A 20,654-nucleotide genomic window follows, 5' to 3' on the forward strand; every position below is an offset into this window, starting at 1 on the left:
ATACTGCCAAAGAGCTTACCAAATGTTTGTACCAATTTATATTCCCACCAGCGATGAATGACAATTCAATTTTCTCTTCATCCTCACTAACAGTTGGTATTGTCTTTTTTTTTTTTTTAGCCAATCTGGTTGGTGTGTAGTGGTATCTTATTGTGTGCTCTTATTGTTGTTGTTTGTGTCTTTCTTTTAATTATTTTGAAATAATTTTAGACTAATGAAAATGTTACAAAAATATTAGAGAATTCTGTATACCCCTCACCTAGCTTCCCCAAATGTTAACATATTATATACCCATAGTGCAGCTAGAGAAACCAGGAAATTAACATTGATACATTATTTTTTAAAATTTATTTAATTTATTTATTTTTGGCTGTGTTGCATCTTTGTTGCTGTGTGCGGGCTTTCTCTAATTGTGGTGAGTGGGGGCTACTCTCTGTTGCAGTGCACAGGCTTCTCATTGTGGTGGCTCCTCTTGTTGCGGAGCACGGGCTCTAGGCACGCGGGCTTCAGTAGTTGTGGCACGTGGGCTCAGTAGTTGTGGCTCGCAGGCTCTAGAGAGCAGGCTCAGTAGTTGTGGCACATGGGCTTAGTTGCTCCGTGGCATGTGGGATCTTCCTGGACCAAGGCTCGAACCCACGTCCCCTGCATTGGCAGGTGGATTCTTAACCACTGTGCCACCAGGGAAGCCCTGATACATTATTAACTAATTTATAAGCTTATTTGAATTTTGCTAGTTGTCCCACTAATGTCCTTTTTCTGCTCCTGATCTAATTGCATCTAATTATCATGTCTCCTTAGTCTCATGTCCAATCCGTGCCAGTTCCCTCAGTCTTCATCTTTCATGATTGTGGTAGGTTGAATCATGGCCCCCAAAGATGTCCATGTTCTAATCTCTGCAACCTATGATTGTTAGCCTACATGTAAAAGGGACTTTGCAGGTGTGATTAAGTTAAGGTTCTTGAGATGGGGTGATCACCCTGCATTATCCAGGTGGGCCCAATGTAATCACAAGGGTCCTTATAAGGGGGGAGGCAGGCAGGAGAACAGAGTCAGTAGTAGAAGATGTGACAATGGAAGCAAAATAATGGAGCAATGAAAAAAAAGGGAGTCACAAACTAAGGAAGGCAGGCAGCCTCTAGAAGTTGAAAAGACAAGGAAACAGATTCTTCCCTTAGAGACTCCAGGAGGAGCACTGCCCTACTGATACCTTGACTTTAGACTTCCGACCTCCAGAATTGTAAGAGAATACATTTGTTTTGTTTTCAGCCACGAAGGTAATTTGTCACTGCAACAATAGGAAAATATTACAATGATCCTGCACTTTTGAAGAGTACTAGTTTTGTAGAATGTTGCCAATTTGAGCTTGTCTGACGTTTTCTCATGATTAGATTGAGGTTATGATTTTGGGGGGGCACTAATATCACAGAGGTAATGCTGTGTCCTTCTCAGTGCATCATGTCAGGGGGTACATGATGTCAACATGCCCTATTATTGGTCATGGCAACCTTAATTACTTGGTTAAGGTAGTGTCTATTAGGTTTCTCCACTATAAAGTTGTTTTACCCTTTGTAATTGATAAATATTTGAAAGGAGCTACTTTGAGGCTATCATACTATCCTGTTCCTCCTCAAGTTTTGCCCAGTAATTTAAGCATCCATCAGCGTTTCCTGCTTGAAATAAATATTACTGTGGTGTTTGACTCATGATGATGATCTATCTCCATTATTCCTTCTACATTTATTAATTGGAATTCTTCTGTAAGAAATATCTATCTCTCCCCTACTTTGTTTATTCACTTATTTACTTACATGAGTATGGACCCATGTATATTTGTTTTATACGGACCCTTTTTATTCTATGGGTTATAATTCATTGCTATCATTATTAACTTTGTTGTTCAGATTGCCCCAGACTTGGCTTCTGAGAGTTGCCTGCTCTGTATTCTAAATTTTCTTCTGAAAGCTTTATTGTTTTCCCTTTCACATTTATATCTGCTATCCATATGGAATTCATCTTTGTGTATAATATGAAAAGAGGTTGACATATAATTTCTCCTGTATGCATAATCAAGTGATCCAGCACCATCTATTGAAAACACTACTCTTTTCCCCACTGAACTGCAATGTCATCTTTGACATAAATCAGGTGACTATAGATATGCATTTGTTTTAAGTTCTCTATTCTGTTCCATTGGTCTAATTGTCTGTCCTTGTATCTATACCACATGATCTTAGTAACTGTAGCTAGATATAGCTTAGTTTCTGGTATTATGTGTTGTTTTGTTCTTCTTCAATATTGCCTTGGTTATTCTTGGCCCTTTGTATTTCCATATAAATTTTATTTGGTTTGTCATTTTCATTCTTTCTTTTTTTTTCAATTTAAAAAAATTTTTTTGGCCACACCAGGTGTCACGCAAGATCTTAGTTCCCTGACAAGGGATGGAACCCGTGCCCCCTGCAGTGGAAGCAGGGAGTCCTAACCACCGGACCGCCAGGGAATTCCCATTATTTTCCACCATTGGAAAAAACTTCTGGGATTTGATTGGGATTGTCTTGAATTTCTAGATCAAATCAGCAAGAATTAACATCTCTACAATATTGAGATTTACAATTCATTTACAATCTACCCATTTATCTAGGTCTTTTTTTACTTCTTATCAAACGTGTTTCAGAAATTTCTGTTTAGAAGTTGTGCGCAATTTTCCTAGTTTCACTCTTAGGTATTGAATATTTTTCAATGCTATTATAAATGGTTTAGGGGTTTTGCTTTTGTTTTGTAATGTACTTTTAATTTTTAATAAACCCATTTGAGAATCCAAAATTTTTAAAAATGTCTTCCCATAATGGCAATTAACAAAGGAGAGTATTTCACAATTATTAGATGAGTCAGAATGTGAATGAATATAATGAGAAAGATAACAGCACTCCAGACTCAGATTATGACAGTGAAATTGATTCTGTAAGTGAAATCTCAGATTATGAGTCTTCAGATGAAGATATATATCCTAGATAAATTTTCTCAAACTCAATAATTGATGAGACTATAATATATCTCTAAAGACAGCAAGGAATGATTAAAAAGCCCCCCAAAACAAAACAAAACAAAAAAGACTCACAAAAAAAAAGAATGACAGTCAGTTAACAGGAAATATTTTATTATGCAATATCTTGTGACATGGACCTGAACCATCCCTTTATGCTAAGAGGCCATGTGACTACATTCTATATTGTTTATGATGTTTTTGTGCAAAATTTACTTGATACAAAATTATTTTTTATATTAAAATCCTTCCTAAATGTTTTTATAAAGTTATTTGTCTTCATTCTTACTTCTGTAAATTACTTGTTAAGATGACAAAAATATAAATATCAAAAAGTGTACATTGGATCCAGATTCTAAATGGGATGACTATTTCTGCTGATATACTGAGGATTAAGGTGTATTGTTGTTTTTATTTGTTTCTTTACAATTATTTATCTCTGTAAAATATATCCCACTGGAGATGTACAGTCAAATTACTGTTTTTAAATTTTTTGAATAATTCTATCATTAGATAGAAATTTAAGTCAATTTGTTTTATGTTATTTTTTATTTTTAAGGGTTGCTTTTTTAAAAATAACCTTTTTATTTTGGACTAAATTTAGATTTCCTGAAAAGTTGCAAAGATAGTACAGAGAGCTCTTGTATACCACTCCTACAATTTTTTCTATTGTTTACATCTTACATTTCCATGGTGCTTTTGTCAAAACTAAGAAACTGTTGGGACTTCCCTGGTGGTCCAGTGGGTAAGACTCTGCACTCCCAATGCAGGGGGCCCAGGTTCGATCCTGGTTGGAAAACTAGATCCCACGGGCATGCCACAATTAAGAGTTTGCATGCCACAACTAAGAAGTTAATATGCCGCAAATAAAGATCCCGGGAGCAGCAACTAAGAGCCAGCCCAGCCAAAATTAATTAATTAATTAATTAATTAATTAATTATTGGAAAAAAGAAACTGTCATTGGTACATTACTATTAACTAAGCTCCAGCGTTTATCTGGATTTTACCAGCTTTTCCATTCATGTCCTCTTTCTGTTCCAAGATCCAATCCAGAGTAATGGTATAGTTGTAAATTTTTTATTTTTAAGTTGTTTGTGCTGGTATATAGAAATCCAATTGATTTTTGTTTATTGATCTCATTAACAATGATCTTATTAAATTCACTTATTAATTCTCATAGTTTATCTGTAGATTATTTTGAATTTTCTGGGTAACCAGGTATATCATCTAAAAATAGTAATGGTTTTAATTTTTAATCAACTTTATTGAAATATAATTTACATATAATAAAATACACCCATTTAGAGTGAATAGTTGATGAGTTTTGTCAACTGTATACACCTTGTGGTCTTTCTCAATTAATTTCCACAGCCCATTCTTGGCCTCAGCAACCACTATAGATTAGATTTGTCTTTTCTAGAGTTTCTTATAAATGGAATCATACAATATGTACTACATATTTTGCACCTTTTTTTCACTTGGCATAATAATTTTGATATTCATACATGTTGTAGTGTATCAGTAGTTGGTTTCTTTTTAAAAATATTTTAAAACTTTCTTGAGGTGTAATTGAAGTACATTAAACTGCATATACTTAAAGTATACAATTCACTCAGTTTTGACATGTACACACCTGTGAAACCATCACCACAGTTAAGATAACAAACGTTTCCATCATCCCCCTAAAGTTTCTTTGTACCCCTTTGTAATCCATTCCTCCCTCCATCTTCATCCCCAGACTTCTAGTGGTCTGCTGTCTGTCACTGCATGTTAGTTTGCATTTTCTATAATTTTATATTAATGGACTCATGCAGTATGTACTTATTTTGGTCTGGCTTCTTTCACTCAGCATAATGATTTTGAGATTCATCCATGATGATTAATATACCAATAATTTGTTCTTTTTAACTGATGAGTGATATTATGTTATATAGATTTACCACAATTTGTTTTTCCATTCATCAAATGAGGAACATTTGGGTAGTTTCCAGTTTGGAGTTATTATAAGTAAATCTGCTATGAATATTTGTATACAAGTCATTGTATGGACATAGGCTTACATTTCTCTTGGGTAAATACCTAGAAGTAGAACACCTAGGTCATGTAGTAGGTGTAAGTTTACCTTTTTAAGAAATTTCCAAACTGTTTTCCAAATTGGTTGTACTGTGTTACATTCCCACTAGCACTGTGTGAGAGTTCCAGCTTACCCCATCCACATGAACACTTGCTATGGTCAATATCTTAAATTTTAGCCTTTCTGCTGGATGAGTAGTGGTTTTAGTTTGTGATTCCTTGATGACTAAAGATATTAAATATCTTTTAATGTGTTTATTTGCCATTCACATATGTTTTTTGTGAAGTGTCTCTTCAAATCCTTTGCTCGTTTTTAAAAATTGGGCTGTTTGTCTTCTTTTTGTTGATTTGTAAGTGCTCTTTATAAATTTTGGATACAGTTCCTTTATCTGATTTATGTATTGTGAATATTTTCTCCCAATCTGTGACTTGCTTTTTCATTTTCTTAATGGTGTCTTTTGAAGAGTAAAATTTTACAATTTTGGTTAAGTCCAATTTGTTAATTTTTATTGTGTGGTTGGTGTCTTGGTGCTCTAAGAAGCTTTTGCCTACCCCAAGGTCATAAAGATTTTCTCCTATTATTTTTCTTCTAAGGTTTTATATTTTAGATTTTATGTTTAGATATATGATCCATTTCAACTTAATTTTTGTGTCTAAGGTGAGGTAATAATAGAGCTTCAGTTTTGCATTAGGATATCCAGTTTTTCCAGTACTATTTGTTAAAAAGAGTATATTTTCCCTATTGAATTACTTTGGTACATTTGTAAATAAATATATATATATATATGTATATACATATATATACATATATATGTATATATAATTTATATATGTTGAATTTATATATATTATATTTTTACATATGTATACGTGTATGTGTATATATATGCTATTCTGTTCCACTGATCTATCTATTCTTACACCAATACCACACTGTCTAGATTAGTATAGTTTTATAGTAAGACATTTTAATTTAGAGAGGAAAAAATCATCAAATCATCCATAATTTAAGGAGGAGATAGAGTTTTGCTCTTTAAGACACCATACACGCACACACACACACACGCACACACACACACAGATTTCTCTACCCTCCATTCTTCCAACAGAGTTACGTCACAGTTATTGTTTAAATTGATACTGATCTTTTTTTTTCTGTTTTGGCTGTACCATGCAGCTTGCGGGATCCTAGTTCGCCGACCAGGGATCGAAGTCACACCCTTGGTAGTGAAAGCTCGGAGTCCTAACCACTGGACCACCAGGGGATTCCCTGATACTCATCATTTACATTATTATGACTTTGTTAATATCTTTCATTGCTGAGCCAAGTAGTATACTATGATTATATTTTCTTTCTTCTACATGCTTTTTTCTCCTTAGAGTGAATTGGTCCTTTTTTAAAAAAAAATTGTGGGCTTACTATTTGGGTATTATCAATATTCTTTTAATTATACTCTCCCAAGAATATTGGTTTTTTACCATGATCAAAGATATCGTATTCTATCAGTTCCATTTTTTTAAATAGAGATATCTGTCCTACAGGCCTCCAACTTTTTGCTCCAATTTAGACTCATTGCCTTCTAGGCCGGCTACACAGTTTTGTTTTGTTCTGTTTTTATTTGGCTGTGCTGCATCTTAGTTGTGGCACACAGGATCATCATTGTGGATTGTGAGATCTTTAGTTGCAGCATGTGGGATCTCGTTCCCTGACCGGGGATCGAACCTGGGCCCCCTGCATTAGGAGCTTGGAGTCTTATCCACTAGACCACCAGGGAAGTCCCCTGCTACACAGTTCTCATCTTACTGCCTCCTTTCATTCCCCTTCTATGATGAATCTCCTATTTCCTGGGTAGCAAATGTTCCTGTTTCCTGGAGCACTTCTTCTAATCACTTCCTGAGAAACGGTGCATAGGAGTTAAGTTTTCTAAGAACTTGCATGTCTGAAAATTTATTTATTCTACCCTAAATCCTGATTAACAGTTTTGCTGAACATAACATTCTTTTTAGAAAGAATTTCCCCTTAGAATTGGGAAAACATTTTCCCATTATTCTTTTTTTTTGCCATTTAAAAAAAATTTATTGGGGTATAGTTGATTTACAATGTCGTGTTAGTTTCAGGTATACAGCAAAGTGAATCAGCTATGCATATATCCACTCTTTTTTGTTAGATTATTTTCCCATATAGGCCATTACAGAGTATTCAGTAGAGTTCCCTATGCTATACAATAGCTCCTTATTAGTTACCTTTTTTTATATGTAGTAGCATGTATGTTTCAATCCTAATCTTCCAATTTATCCCCCTCCCCATCTTTACCATTTTTAAGCATACAGTTCAGTGGTAATAAACACATTCATCACATTGAGCAACCATCACCACCATCCATCCCCGGGAACACTTTTCATTGTCTAAAATGGAAACTCTATACCCATTAAACAGTAATGCTTCATTTCCTCATTCCCTGCCCCTGGCAACCACCAGTATATTTTTTAAAAATATATCTGGACAACCTATGTTTTCACCAATTGATCAAAAGGCAAATTGGATGTCTGTGTTAATGGTATCATAAAAACCTCAAATATTAGAATACTATCACAATCAATCTAGAAATCCTTAACATTGGTGTCAATATGTGGCAAATCTACTTTTTGTATGTCGCTGCAAAGAGGTACAGCTAGATGTCAACTGTGATGCTCATTCACTGGTGGTTAAAATTTCATGTCCCTAAACCTTTCTGTACCATCTTGTTTTCACTGAGACCAATCTATTTTTTATTTGCTTTAAAATATTTTATTGGAATCCTTTGGGTAAGACCAAGTAAAGGCCACCTAATTGATTTTGGCCCCCAAATTTCTAGGCAGTCCCCTCCCTCCACCCCAGGAGGCTGACAGCTGCTCATGCGGGTTAATGCAGGAAAGACGTGAAGTTCCGAGGATCTGTCCATCACCAGATAGAGAACATCCTTTGTGTCAGCAAAATTCACAGTACCCAAGTAGAAGGCACACTACTCTCCACTTCTTGTCACAGCTTATTGATGAAGTGGCAGGAACCATTACCTGGGCATCCCAAACTTTAGGCCTTCAGTCACTAGGCTAACCCTGAATCTCTGTGAAGGAGCACTGCCCCGGCTGGGCTTCCAAAGCTCTCAAGCTTTATTCAAAAATAACACACCAGTGAACGTCTTAAAGCCCCTCGAGGCGCTGCAGACCCTCCTTCGAGAATCAGGGGCCTGGGAAGAAACCAATGAGTTAGCAGAAGCCAGGGCGACTATCGGACGAGTCCCCCCTGCCCTGGGCTGGGTCAGTTCCAAGCAGTGGAGTCACAGAGACATCAGAAACTATAGTCTGTAATGATAGTTCATCCTGCTCAGCCTGAGACTTCGGTCCCCTCAGTGTCCAACACGGCCCTGAGGTAACTGAGGTACCTGTACACCGGCAGCTGTGCAAAGATGGCACAGGCAGTTGCCTTCATTTTGGAAGGTTGCACAGTGGCTTCCAGGCAGATCACAAAGCCACCATCTTCGCCCTCCCATTATTTTTTAACTTTCAATATGGCTATTGAAAAGTCTGATGTCATTCTGATTCCCCAATCCTTTGTATGTAACCTGTTTTTCCTTTATGTAAACTTCTACTATCTTTTATTTATCCCCAGCATTTGAGTTTTCATGATGCTCTGTCATAGTCCATGTCCTTTTTCATTAATTGAGCTGGGCACTTGTTGGACTCTTGCAATCTGGATCCTCATATCCTTCATTCCCAGAAGTGTACACTATTTCTTTTATAATTTGCTCCTATCCATTTTTCTCTTCTCTCTTCCTAGAACTCTTATTGATTAAATTTTGGCCTTCTGGATTGATTCTCTAATGTTTCTTATCTTTTCTCTCTGATTTTCTATATAACTATCTGTTTACTTTCTGGGTAAGAGTCTTTATCTTACAACTCTTACAGTGATATTTTTAAAAATCCAGTTATACTGTTTTTAATTTCTAATAGCTCTTTCTTGCTCTCTATTCGTTTTTTTAAGGATTTCTGCTTAGTGCATGAACTATCTTACCTCTCTAAGGGTATTAATTATTGGTTTTTAAAAGTCTCCTGCTCTATGCATTGTCTCTGTCTCCTTTGAGTTCTTTCCCCGCCCCCCCTTTCTCTCACTGTTTTCTTTCTTTCGTGTTAAAAGCTTTCCTCAAATGCCTGGTGATCCTCTGTTGTCCATTTCTATTTTAGTTTTTTACATCCTTCTTTCCTCTGTCCATTTACTTTACATGCAAGTTCTTCTAAGACTTACTAACTGGTAGGCTTCACTGTAGATGACTGCGCAGGAACACAGACATTTCACTGGAGGGAAAACAATAGTCAATACCAGCAATCTTCATTTTGCATGATTCCTATATGAACAAATTTCAGCTTCCACCAGTCCCCCAATAGCACAGTTCAAATTTCAATTACCAAAGTGTATTAACTGTAAGCAATTGCATAAAGTACAAACTGTGCTGCTAGCTCTTCAGCCCACAAATCACTATGTAAATAACAGATGTGCATCAAGACCATGTCACTGGACTTTTCTGGTGGCGCAGTGGTTAAGAATCTGCCTGCCAATTAAGGGGACACGGGTTCCATCCCTGGTCTGGGAAGATCCCACATGCCGCGGAGCAACTAAGCCCGTGTGTCACAACTACTGAGCCTGTGCTCTAGAGCCCGCGGGACACAGCTACTGAGCCCGTGTGCCACAACTACTGAGCCCGTGTGCCACAACTACTGAAGCCTGCGCACCTGGAGCCCATGCTCCACAACAAGAGAAGCCACCGCGATGAGAAGCCTGCGCACCGCAAGGAAAAGTAGCCCCCGCTCACCACAACTAGAGAATGCCCGCGTGCAGCACCGAAGACCCAACACAGCCAAAGATAAATAAAATTGAAAAAAAAAGAGACCATGTCACTTCTTTCAAAGCCCATTGGTGATTGGTTCCTGTGAATCTATTATTCAGTTCATGCAAAGACTACAAAGCATGTACTGTAGTTGTGTTGACCCCTTGTCTCCCGCTGATAATCCCCACGGCATCTTACAAAAATGGATAATCAAAAGGGGGAATTGGCTAACAAAGATGAAAGTACAGCCAAAAAATGAAAATGCTGGAAATGAAATTGGGTATGATTCGAAAATGGCTACAGCAAAGCAAAACAGGACAAGACCTAGGCCTGCATGAAACTATGGTACAAACAACATTGGACAAGTTTGATCAATATTTTCTAAAAAGGTAAAGTTACATCAACAACTTTTAGTTTAAATTGCACTAGGGACAGAAAGCTGCTTATGATTGAAATGGAGTGTTTACTTCTACTTTGGATTAAAGACTGTAATAAAAAAAATCCTCATCAATCTGGCTAGTGTTCAGGCCAAAGCACTGAAGTTATTACCAGTAAAGGCTGCTTTAATCATTTCCAAAGTTGACATGAATTGATTAATATTAATTTATCTGGTGAAGCTACTCGCACAGATGAGGGTACTGCTATAAAATTTGCACCAAGGTTCCAAGGCTTAGTTGAGGCAGGTGGTTATAATGATCATCAACCATTTGATGATGAGGAGAGAGGTCTCTTTTAAAAGGCAACTCCATCCATAACTTTCATGACAAAAGATGAAGGATCATGAAGTGGCCATAAAGGAGAGATTCTAGATATGCAGCCAGAGGAACTTCATCTTAGTGAGGATCAACATAAATCAGGAAAGCAGTTGTGCAAAAAGGATGAAGATGTCTCAAAGGACGTGATGCTGGCAAAAAACTTCACATTAAAGGACCCCTCAGAGATGTTTCACAAGATTGAAAGTGCAAAGGATAAAATGATGGAAGCTGATCCAAATTTAGAAAAGAGTATGACAATTTCCAAGCCAAGGCATAGAAAAGATGCTTGCTCCATATTGTAAATTATACTATGAGAAGAAGGAAGCACTGTTCAAACTACTTCTTGGTAAGTTTTCCCCTCAAAAAAAAATAAAGCACTTTTATTCTCAATGTTCCTAATGTTTTAAATTGCAGAATACTAAGTAAATATCAGTTTTACATTTTCATCATTTCCCTATACATTTATACCCAACGGTAAGAGAGTTTTTAACATTTTGACCAAAAAATGTTAAAGGTCATGGGATAATTGTAGTTTTTCCTATTGATTATTAAAGTCATTTTGCATGATCCAGCTTGCAACAGTCATTTTTATGGTCTCCCCCTGCCATGAATGAAAGACTGCCTGTATCAGTAGATCTCTTCTCTGGGCCGTTCAGTTTCTCTGGAGAGCAAACTTCCAATCCCTTGCCTAGCGACTACTATATAGCTAGCTGCTAACATGCTTGGAGCTACGTGACACAAGAGGTATTGGCGGTGGGGGGTGGTTTCCACCATTGGATATGTAGACTTTTGCTTAATCACACCATTTCCAAATGGTACCATGTTCTGTGCCTGATAACCCCCAAACCAAAGTCTCTCTGGTTCAGTTTCTCTGTGGAATAAATCTCCTATCTCCTACTAGGATGGGGGAAGAGCTTCGCGGTGGGCCAAGGTAGTGGGTAACTCTTTCTTACACAGGTTTTCAAGTAAACTCCTTCTTTTCACCTCTAGTCATTTCCCATCCTTTACTCATTAACTAGCACCTCCAATTCCTGAGCCTCTCTGGAATTCTGTAGGTGACTTGGCTTGCTTCTCATCAACGTCATCGTTTTCATGGGCTTGCTATTCAACCTTTTCAGCTCTGCTATCTCCTCCAATTTCTTTCCATCTTCAAAAAATGTGTTCATACTCTCTTATCCTCTGTGGTCTCCTTTTCTGAAATTTGTTCTCATGGGTTTATACTTGAAATTTTTTTGTTTACTCCCATTTTGATGGGGCTTAATGAGGGAATAGGTAGACGTTCAATATGCTATGTTTAACTGGAATAACCTATTGTCATAAATTTATAGTGATCCCAGTCTGCCTTATTGTATTAACTTCTTTGGCAGTGCTTGGGTGCTTGGGTTAAAGAATCAAGAAACTAGATAATAGGATTCATCCATAATTAGGCTTTTACCAGGCAAGTGCAGCAAAAATTGGAGGTACAAGAGAGTCTGAGGCAGTGGCAAAATTTTGAAATGATGAATTATGTAAGCAGAATAAGAATGGAAGAAAAGAGAGATTGATGGACTGATAAAATTAAGGGGTCTATATACTGAAGGTGCTGATTAGGTCAAAAGGGTCATAGTTGGAATATTTGAATAAGTAGTTAAGAAGAAGAGGAAGCTGGGGTCATACAGTGGGGTGTTTGGGTTACTGACTTTACAGATTGAACAGTCATGGGTGGCTGACGTGGTATAAAGGACAAGGTTATTGGAATGAGATACCAAAGAATGGAGAGGCCAGATGAATAAGCTGGCAACATGGATGTTGCACAAAGGTCATCATAACTGAACTCTCTTAGCAGGTAGGCCTTCTGGAGAGCAAAAACGAGGAGGAGGTGGTGGAGGAATAGGAGGAGAAAATTGTTTTGATTAGGATTAAGTTCAACTTCTAATGACGGAAAACTCAAAAATAGCCATGGCGGGCTTCCCTGGTGGCGCAGCGGTTGAGAGTCCACCTGCCGATGCAGGGGACACGGGTTTGTGCCCCGGTCCGGGAAGATCCCACATGCCGTGGAGCAGCTGGGCCCGTGAGCCATGGCCGCTGAGCCTGCGGGTCCGGAGCCTGTGCTCCGCAATGGGAGAGGCCACAACAGTGAGAGGCCCACGTACCGCAAAAAAAAACAAAAAAAGAAAATAGCCATGGCTTCAACAGTATAGTTTCTCTTTCATGTGAGTGTCAGGCTCATGGTGGTTCTGTCCCATGATGTCCTCAAAGATCCAGGCTACTTCTAGCTCAGTGTTCTGCCATTCCTACAGTATGGCCCTTGTCTTCATGGTCCAAAGTGGACCTCCAACCTAGACCTCCTACCACCACATCTGCATTCTAAAGAGGCAGATGAAGGAAGGCTCAAAGAAGAGGCAAAAGACATGGGCAGCTTTCTTTTTTTAAAATTTTATTGAAATATAGTTGATTTATAATGTTGTGTTAATTTCTGCTGTACAGCAAAGTGACTCAGTTTTATATATATATATATATATATATATATATATATATATATATATATATATTCCTTTTTGTATTCTTTTCCATGATGGTTTATCACAGGATATTGAATATAGCTCCCCATGCTATACATTAGGACGTTGTTGTCTATCCATCCTATATATAATAGTCTGCATCTGCTAATCCCAAACTCCCAATCCTTTCCCCCCCACCCCCTCTCCCCCTTGGCAACCACAAGTCTGTTCTTTATGTCTGTGAATCTGTTTCTGTTTCATATATATGTTCATATATGTTGTATTTTAGATTCCACATATAAGTGATATCACATGGCATTTGTCTTTCTCTGTCTGACTTACTTCAGTTAGTATGATGATCTCTAGGTCCATCCATGTTGCTGCAAATGGCATTATTGCATTCTATTTTATGGCGGAGTAATATTCCATTGTATATATGTACCACATCTTCTTTATCCATTCATCTGTTGATGGACATTTAGGTTGATTCCATGTCTTGGCTATTGTAAATAGTGCTGTAAAGAACATTGTGGTGCATTTATCTTTCTAATTATAGTTTTGTCTGGGTATATGCCCAGGAGTGGGATTGCTGGATCACATGGAAACTCTATTTTTAGTTTTTTGAGGAACCTCCATACTGTTCTCCATAGTAGCTGCACCAATTTACATTCCTATTTACAGTGTAAGAGGGTTCCCTTTTCTCCACACCCTCTCCAACATTTATAACTTGTAGACTTTTTAATGATGGCCATTCTGACCAGTGTGAAGTGATACCTCACTGTAGTTTTGATTTGCATTTCTCTAATAATTAGCAATGGTGAGCATCTTTTCATATGCCTATCGGCCATCTGTATGTCTTCTTTGGAGAAATATCTATTAAGGTCTTCTGCCCATTTTTTGATTGGGTTGTTATTGAGTTGTATGAGCTGTTTGTATATATTGGAAATTAAGGACATGGGCAGCTTTCTTAAAGAAGTTTTCTAGAAGCTGACATACATCACTTAAGCTTATATCCCGGTAGCCTGAATGCTACATACCACTGGCTCACACCCATGGCCACTTCTAGCTGGAAGTGAAGAAAGGAAATATAATTTTTTTTTCTGGGAAGCAATGTACTCAGGTAAAATTTCTATCACTATGGAAGAAAAGGAGAATGGATATGAGGGGCCAAGCAGCAGCTTTTGCCACAGCCCTGAAAATCAGATATGAGGGGAGAACTGAAACAAAGATTTAACTAGAGAGGAATATCCCCACCATTAAGTGATGTTCAAAATTAACCTTAAATTCTTTACGCTGCAATGTTGCCTCACTTTCCTTAAAAAAATTAAGTTCTTGGTATTTGTTAACAGACAAGTCAGCGGGAACTCAGAGATATACCAAATTAAATAATTATATCTTTAGAGTTACCAAGGGGTTTGTGAACTTGCACTCTCTTAAATAATAATAAAGGCTACTGTGGGTAGCTAAAAATGGCCCCCGAAAGAGATCCACCTCTAATCCCTGGAATCTGTGAATGCCACCTTATATGGCCAAAGTGGGGGGCGGGTGGTCTTGGCAGATGTGAGTAAATGACGTATCTTGAAATGGGGATATGTTTTGCTCCCTTCCTCGTCACCCCACTAGCAAGGGAGAGAGTCCCACTTTAGGGTTCTGGGGATGGTCAAATACATGGCACCTGACACTGGACAGATGAGATGGACAGCAGTTATTAGTCACATATAGTCACAGTCCAGAGGAGGAGGACACCAAGTGCCATGCAGGGCCACACGGAGGTTGCACTCAGGAATAGAGTAAAGCAGAAGGGACTGTAGGAAGCTGGCAGGCTTTGTAGTAACAGAAGGGTGTGGTACCCTTTGGTTCCCAAGGGAGACTGTGATTGGTTTGTTTGAATAACTTCACAGGCGGCCAGGGAGGCAAAACCAGTTAGGTTGAGGACTGGGCTGAGTGAGGTTCAGCTGATCCAGCTGATAGGGGGACTAACCAGTTGGGATTCTTTCCTGCTGGATGAGAGAAAGCAGTTAGGACTTTGAGGCCCTGTGAGTCTCAAAGATATCGAGGGAGCACATGAAATTCTAGGCCTTACACTACAGGAGGCTATTCTGCATTATCCAGGTAAAGTCTAAATGCAATCCTGTATATCCTTATAAGAGAGATAGAGAAGGAGATTAAACACACAGACAGAAGAAGAGAAGGCAGTGAGACCACAGAGGCAGAGATTGGGGTGATGCAGCTACAACCACAGAATTCTAGCAGCCTCTAGAACCTGGAAGTGGCAGGGAATAGATTCTCCCCTAGAGTCCGCAGAGGGAGTGAGGCCCTGCTGACACCTTGATTTCAGCCCAGTGAAACTGATTTTAGACTCTGGCCTCCAGAACTGTGAGAGAATAAATTTCTGTGGTTTTAAGCCACCAAATTTGTGGTAATTTATTAAAGCAGTGCTATGGCCTGAATGCTTGTGTCCCCTTTAAATTCATATGTTGCGGTCCTAATGCCAACGTGATGGTATCAGGAGGTGGGGCCCATGGGAGGCACTTAAGTCATGAGGGTGGAGGTTTTCTGAACTGAGTTTGCGTGAAAACTCTCTAATATCCAAGAAAGACAGAGGAACCACTAAGAGGCATGTGATGTTCTTCACTGCTTGCCCTGCAACACTGCTTTCTGAGCACCTATACTTCACCCCTTGCTGCCTTCACCCACATACTCATTAGTTTCTGCTGATGAAACCAATAAAATTGGGATAGATGAAGACAGCTATGTGTATGCATAAGCTTGGTCTATTTCCCAGTATGTAGACTGTCTTATGATAAAGCTTCCATGAATACATTGCATTGCAAAAGCAGGAACCGCATACAAATTGACCTTTTATCGTTTTAAAAGACCTTCCCTGAGGACTTTCTAAGCATAAATGCAATGGAAGAAGTCACAAAAGGAAAATATAGATAGACATGACAAAGTCAAAATCAAAAACTTATGTGCATTTAAAAAAAAACATAGACTGCTGGAAGGTAAGTAAATTGGTACAACTTTCATGGAGGGCAATCTAGTCATGTATTAAAAGTCTTTTAAATGTGCTTACTATGTCACCCAGGAATTCCACTGCTAAGAATTTATCCAAAGGAAACAAACAGGTATGGGCACAAAGATTTTGCTATGAGGATATTTATCAGTTTTAATTATAATAGCAAACAGTTTGAAGCAATACAGATGTCCAATAATAGAGAGCTGATATACCGATATGATGGAATACAGTACAGACATGGAAAATCATATCTTAAGGAATATTTTATATAGGAAGTGTTATCTTTTTAAATTTATTTTATTTACTTATTTTTTGGGCCGTGCCGTGCAGCATGCAGGATCTTATTTCCCCCATCAGGGATCGAACCTGTGCCCCCTGCATTGGAAGCATGGAGTCTTCACCACTGGACCATCAGGGAAGTCCCAAGGAATATTTGATGTCATAGGAAATACTCAGATTATAATTAGGTAAAAAAAAAAAGCAGGATATAAAAATGTACACACAGAATTTTTTAAATTAAAATAAGTATATGTACTCATTAATTATACAAATATTTATTGAAGATCTAAAGTGTGCTGGGTACATTGGCAGATTCTGGGGATACAGTGGTGGGACAAACAGACACAGTCTTTGCCTTCATGGAGGAAAAGAGACTAGAAGGAAATACACCAAAATCCAAATCCTTAAAAGTACCTGTCTCTGGGTGGGATTAAGGGTGATTTTAATGTTTCTCTTGATCCCTCTCTATATTTTCTATAATTATATAATGCTTTCATAATCAGAAAAAAAAGTTATTTTTAAAAAATCTTCCTTCCAGTGGCTTCCCTGGTGGCGCAGTGGTAGAGAGTCCGCCTGCCGATGCAGGGGACACAGGTTTGTGCCCCGGTCCGGGAATATCCCACATGCCGTGGAGCGACTGGGACTGTGAGCCATGGCCACTGAGCCTGTGCGTCCGGAGCCTGTGTTCTGCAACAGGAGAGGCCACAACAGTGAGAGGCCCATGTACCGCAAAAAAAAAAAAAAAAAAAATCTTCCTTCCAATTGAGGCCAGCTACCATGTCCTTGTGAAGCTTAATATATAAAAATATCTTATATCTAAAGAATTCTTGACAATTTGGATCACTTCCATGGCTGTCAGCTCTTTTGATCCTCACAACAATTTTGTGAAGATAGATAAGGCAGGGATTGCCGTGGCCATTGTATGGATAAAGAGACTGAGGCAGAGAAAGCAAGTGATTATCCTAGAAAACAGAGTATGTTTGGGATAGAATCATAACCCTATGTGAAGTTTCAGGGATCTTTTATCTCTGGTGTGTTTCCCTAAGGATTTTGTGAAGGATGGGGCCTCCCAGGGCTTTGCTCCAAATTCTTCTTCAGGCATTTCACCCACTTCCCAGGCCACATTGTCATTCCCTCTCTTTCTGAAGTGACTGGATACCATGGAATTCCAGATAAACAAGAGCAATTGCCAAATTATTTTACCTCTAGTGTCTCAAAAATTTAAAATCATGGAAGAGAAGGGACCTTGGAAAGCATTCCAACCTCCCATCAAGTTGAGAAGATTTCTTGGAGGGTACCCCTGCTCCTGATCTGACTTGTCCATCTCTCCCTGCCAGGTATAGGTACCCTTTCTTTCCCACCTCTTTTGGGAAATCTGCAAGGGGGCTGTTTGGTTGAACAAATGAATTAGACCTGATGTCTTCTGGCTGGTAATGGAGTCATGCCTGAATACCAAACTTCCCATGATGTTTGCACTGTAACTAGGAACTCTGAAGACACCAAACCGAAATGAACTGTGGGATTTCAAGCAGCGTAGCAGGCTAGCGAGGGAGGTATCTCTGGTCAAGATCGTATTTTGGCAGATCTGCTAAATATTTAGAAAACCAAGGAAAGCTCCCTCCTCCCACTGCATATAAGGTCAGCCCCATCCTCAGGGAGCTGGCTCTGCTGGAAGGGAGGACTGGGGATCCAGGCCCACAGCGACTCACCCTTCTGGGGTTAGTGGGTGTAGCAAGGTACAGTGCCCACAATCACTCAGGAGGAAGCAAGGGAGCCTGATGAACAAGGAAAGGAAAGAGTTGCTAGTGGGAAGACTTCCAATCCTTCCGAGAGAAAAACAAATCCAGTTCCTATTCATTCACCTCCTAGTTCCTGCTTCCATGCCTCCTGGCTTCCTTGAGTCAACGGCAAATCTGAGCCCTTTGTTGTCATCTTCTTTGCCTTGGTTCTGGTCTCTACTTGAGCTTGCTGCAGCTCTGCTGCAGACCACCTTCCATCCATCAGCACAGCTGGCTCCCAGTTTGCTGCAAGGGAAAATTGAGATTTTGTCACTCTGGTTCTGCTTCATTGCCTCCATTTCAGGGCTTGCCCTCTGAGACATGTAGCTCTTCCCTCCAACCACCCCTCTACCCCCATGACTTCTCCTCAAACCTAAAGCTTTTTTCCCGAAGCATTGCTTTTTTAGAACCAAAGGCACTGAATCTTGGACTTAATTCAATGGTGGATGTAGTGGTCACCTGCCTGGTGTGGTTTCCCATGGCATCAGGAAAAGATTTCCCATCCAGAAACACAATTCCCCAATTGCTTGTCAAGGCAATAATAATGATAATAACTAATATTTATAAATAATCAAATATGTGCCAGGCACTGTGCTAAGCAATTTACATGTGTAAATCATTTAATCCTCAAAAAAGTAATAGGCACCACTATTATCCTCATTGTACATTTTCTTTCAGTTCAAGATGGTAGGCTGAGCACAAACATGTAAGTCCTCTCCCTCCAGAGACCTTATTAAAATAATAGTACAGAAATTTAAAACTGCATAAACCCACCACAATACAGAGAACACGAGGGGAGCCATCAGCGGATGAGAAATTTAAATAAATTTCTGAAGTCAGAAAGCATCTGGAAGAGTGCTAACTGATGAAGCAGAGTGGAGCAAACAATCAGCTTAAACTATGTGTGGAGGTGCTGCAGATAAAGAGGCAGCCCGCCTACCTTGCAAACCTTAGCAAGGTTTGGCCTTGCTAAGACTGCAAGGATGACAAAGAGTGAGAGTGAGAAGGGAAGCTGACAACAGGGCCTCACAACTGAAGGTCTGTACAGTGCAGGGTTGACCCCCAAACTCCTACATGGAGACTATCCGGCAGCCCAATATTTACTTGCCAGCCTAAAAACAAAGGGTTTCTTCTTTACAGAAACTGAACAAAGTATTTAGACAGAATTAGGACAGCTAGTTGGGTGTTAGTGCCTCAGACTTAAGCCTTCTGCAGTTTGGTATCTGGACCTTTCTCCCCGACCCCCATCCCCCATCAAAGATTCATAACCAGCTCCTCTCCCATCATCCTTAAGCAAAATCTGCCCATTGACAAGGTCTGTTCATGCACCCAGCTCCCAGTCAGACTCTCTACTGCCTCATTTCAAAAGATGAACGGGGTGGGGCAGGGGGCACAAGGGAGGGATACTTTGGAAGATTGGGACTGACATATACACACTACTATACATAAAATAGAGAACTAATACAGACCTACTGTATAGCACAGGAGACTCTACTCACTACTCTGTAATGGCCTATATGGGAAAAGAATCTTAAAAAGAGTGGATATATGCATATGTATAACTGACTCCCTTTGCTGTGCACCTGAATCTAACACAACATTGTAAATGAACCCTACTCCTTTACAGAGCTCACCTGATTAAGTCAGGCCCACCCAGGATAATCTCCCTTTTGATTAACTAAAAAGAAATTGATTGGGGACTTGAATTACATCAGCAAAATCCCCTCACATTTGACATATAACCTAATCATTGGAGTAACATCCCATCATATTCATAGGTCCCACCCACACTCAAAGGGAGGGGATTATATAGGGCATGTACACTAGGGGGCAGGAGTCTTGAGGGCCATCTTAGAATTCTGCCTATTACAGAGGATTGGAAGATGAAGATAAGGAAATCTCCCACAATGAATAAAAAAGATGAGAAATAAAGGAGGAAAGAAAAACAATAAAGAAGAAAAATTCAAGGGGACTTCCCTGGTGGCACAGTGGATAAGACTCCTCGCTCTCAACGCAGGGGGCCCAGGTTCAATCCCTAGTCAGGGAACTAGATCCCACATGCATACTGTAAGTAAGAGTTCACATGCCACAACTAAGGAGTCCACCTGCCACAACTAAGACCCGGTGCAACCAAATAAATAAATAAATATTAAAAACAAAAAAAAAGAAAAATTCAAGAGGTTCAATGTCTAACATCTAACTGTTAGAAATTCCAAAAAGGAGGAAAAAGAAAATTATCAAAGGAGTACTATGATCAAATTTCCCAACGTTGATGGAAGACATGAGTTTTCTAATTAAAAAGCCAACTAAATGTAATGTAGAATTATGGTTGACCCTTGAACAACACGGGTTTGAGCTGCCCAGGTC

Source organism: Mesoplodon mirus, assembly GCF_964341445.2.
Source record: "Mesoplodon mirus genome assembly, chromosome: X".
NCBI classification, from domain to species: domain Eukaryota; kingdom Metazoa; phylum Chordata; class Mammalia; order Artiodactyla; family Ziphiidae; genus Mesoplodon; species Mesoplodon mirus.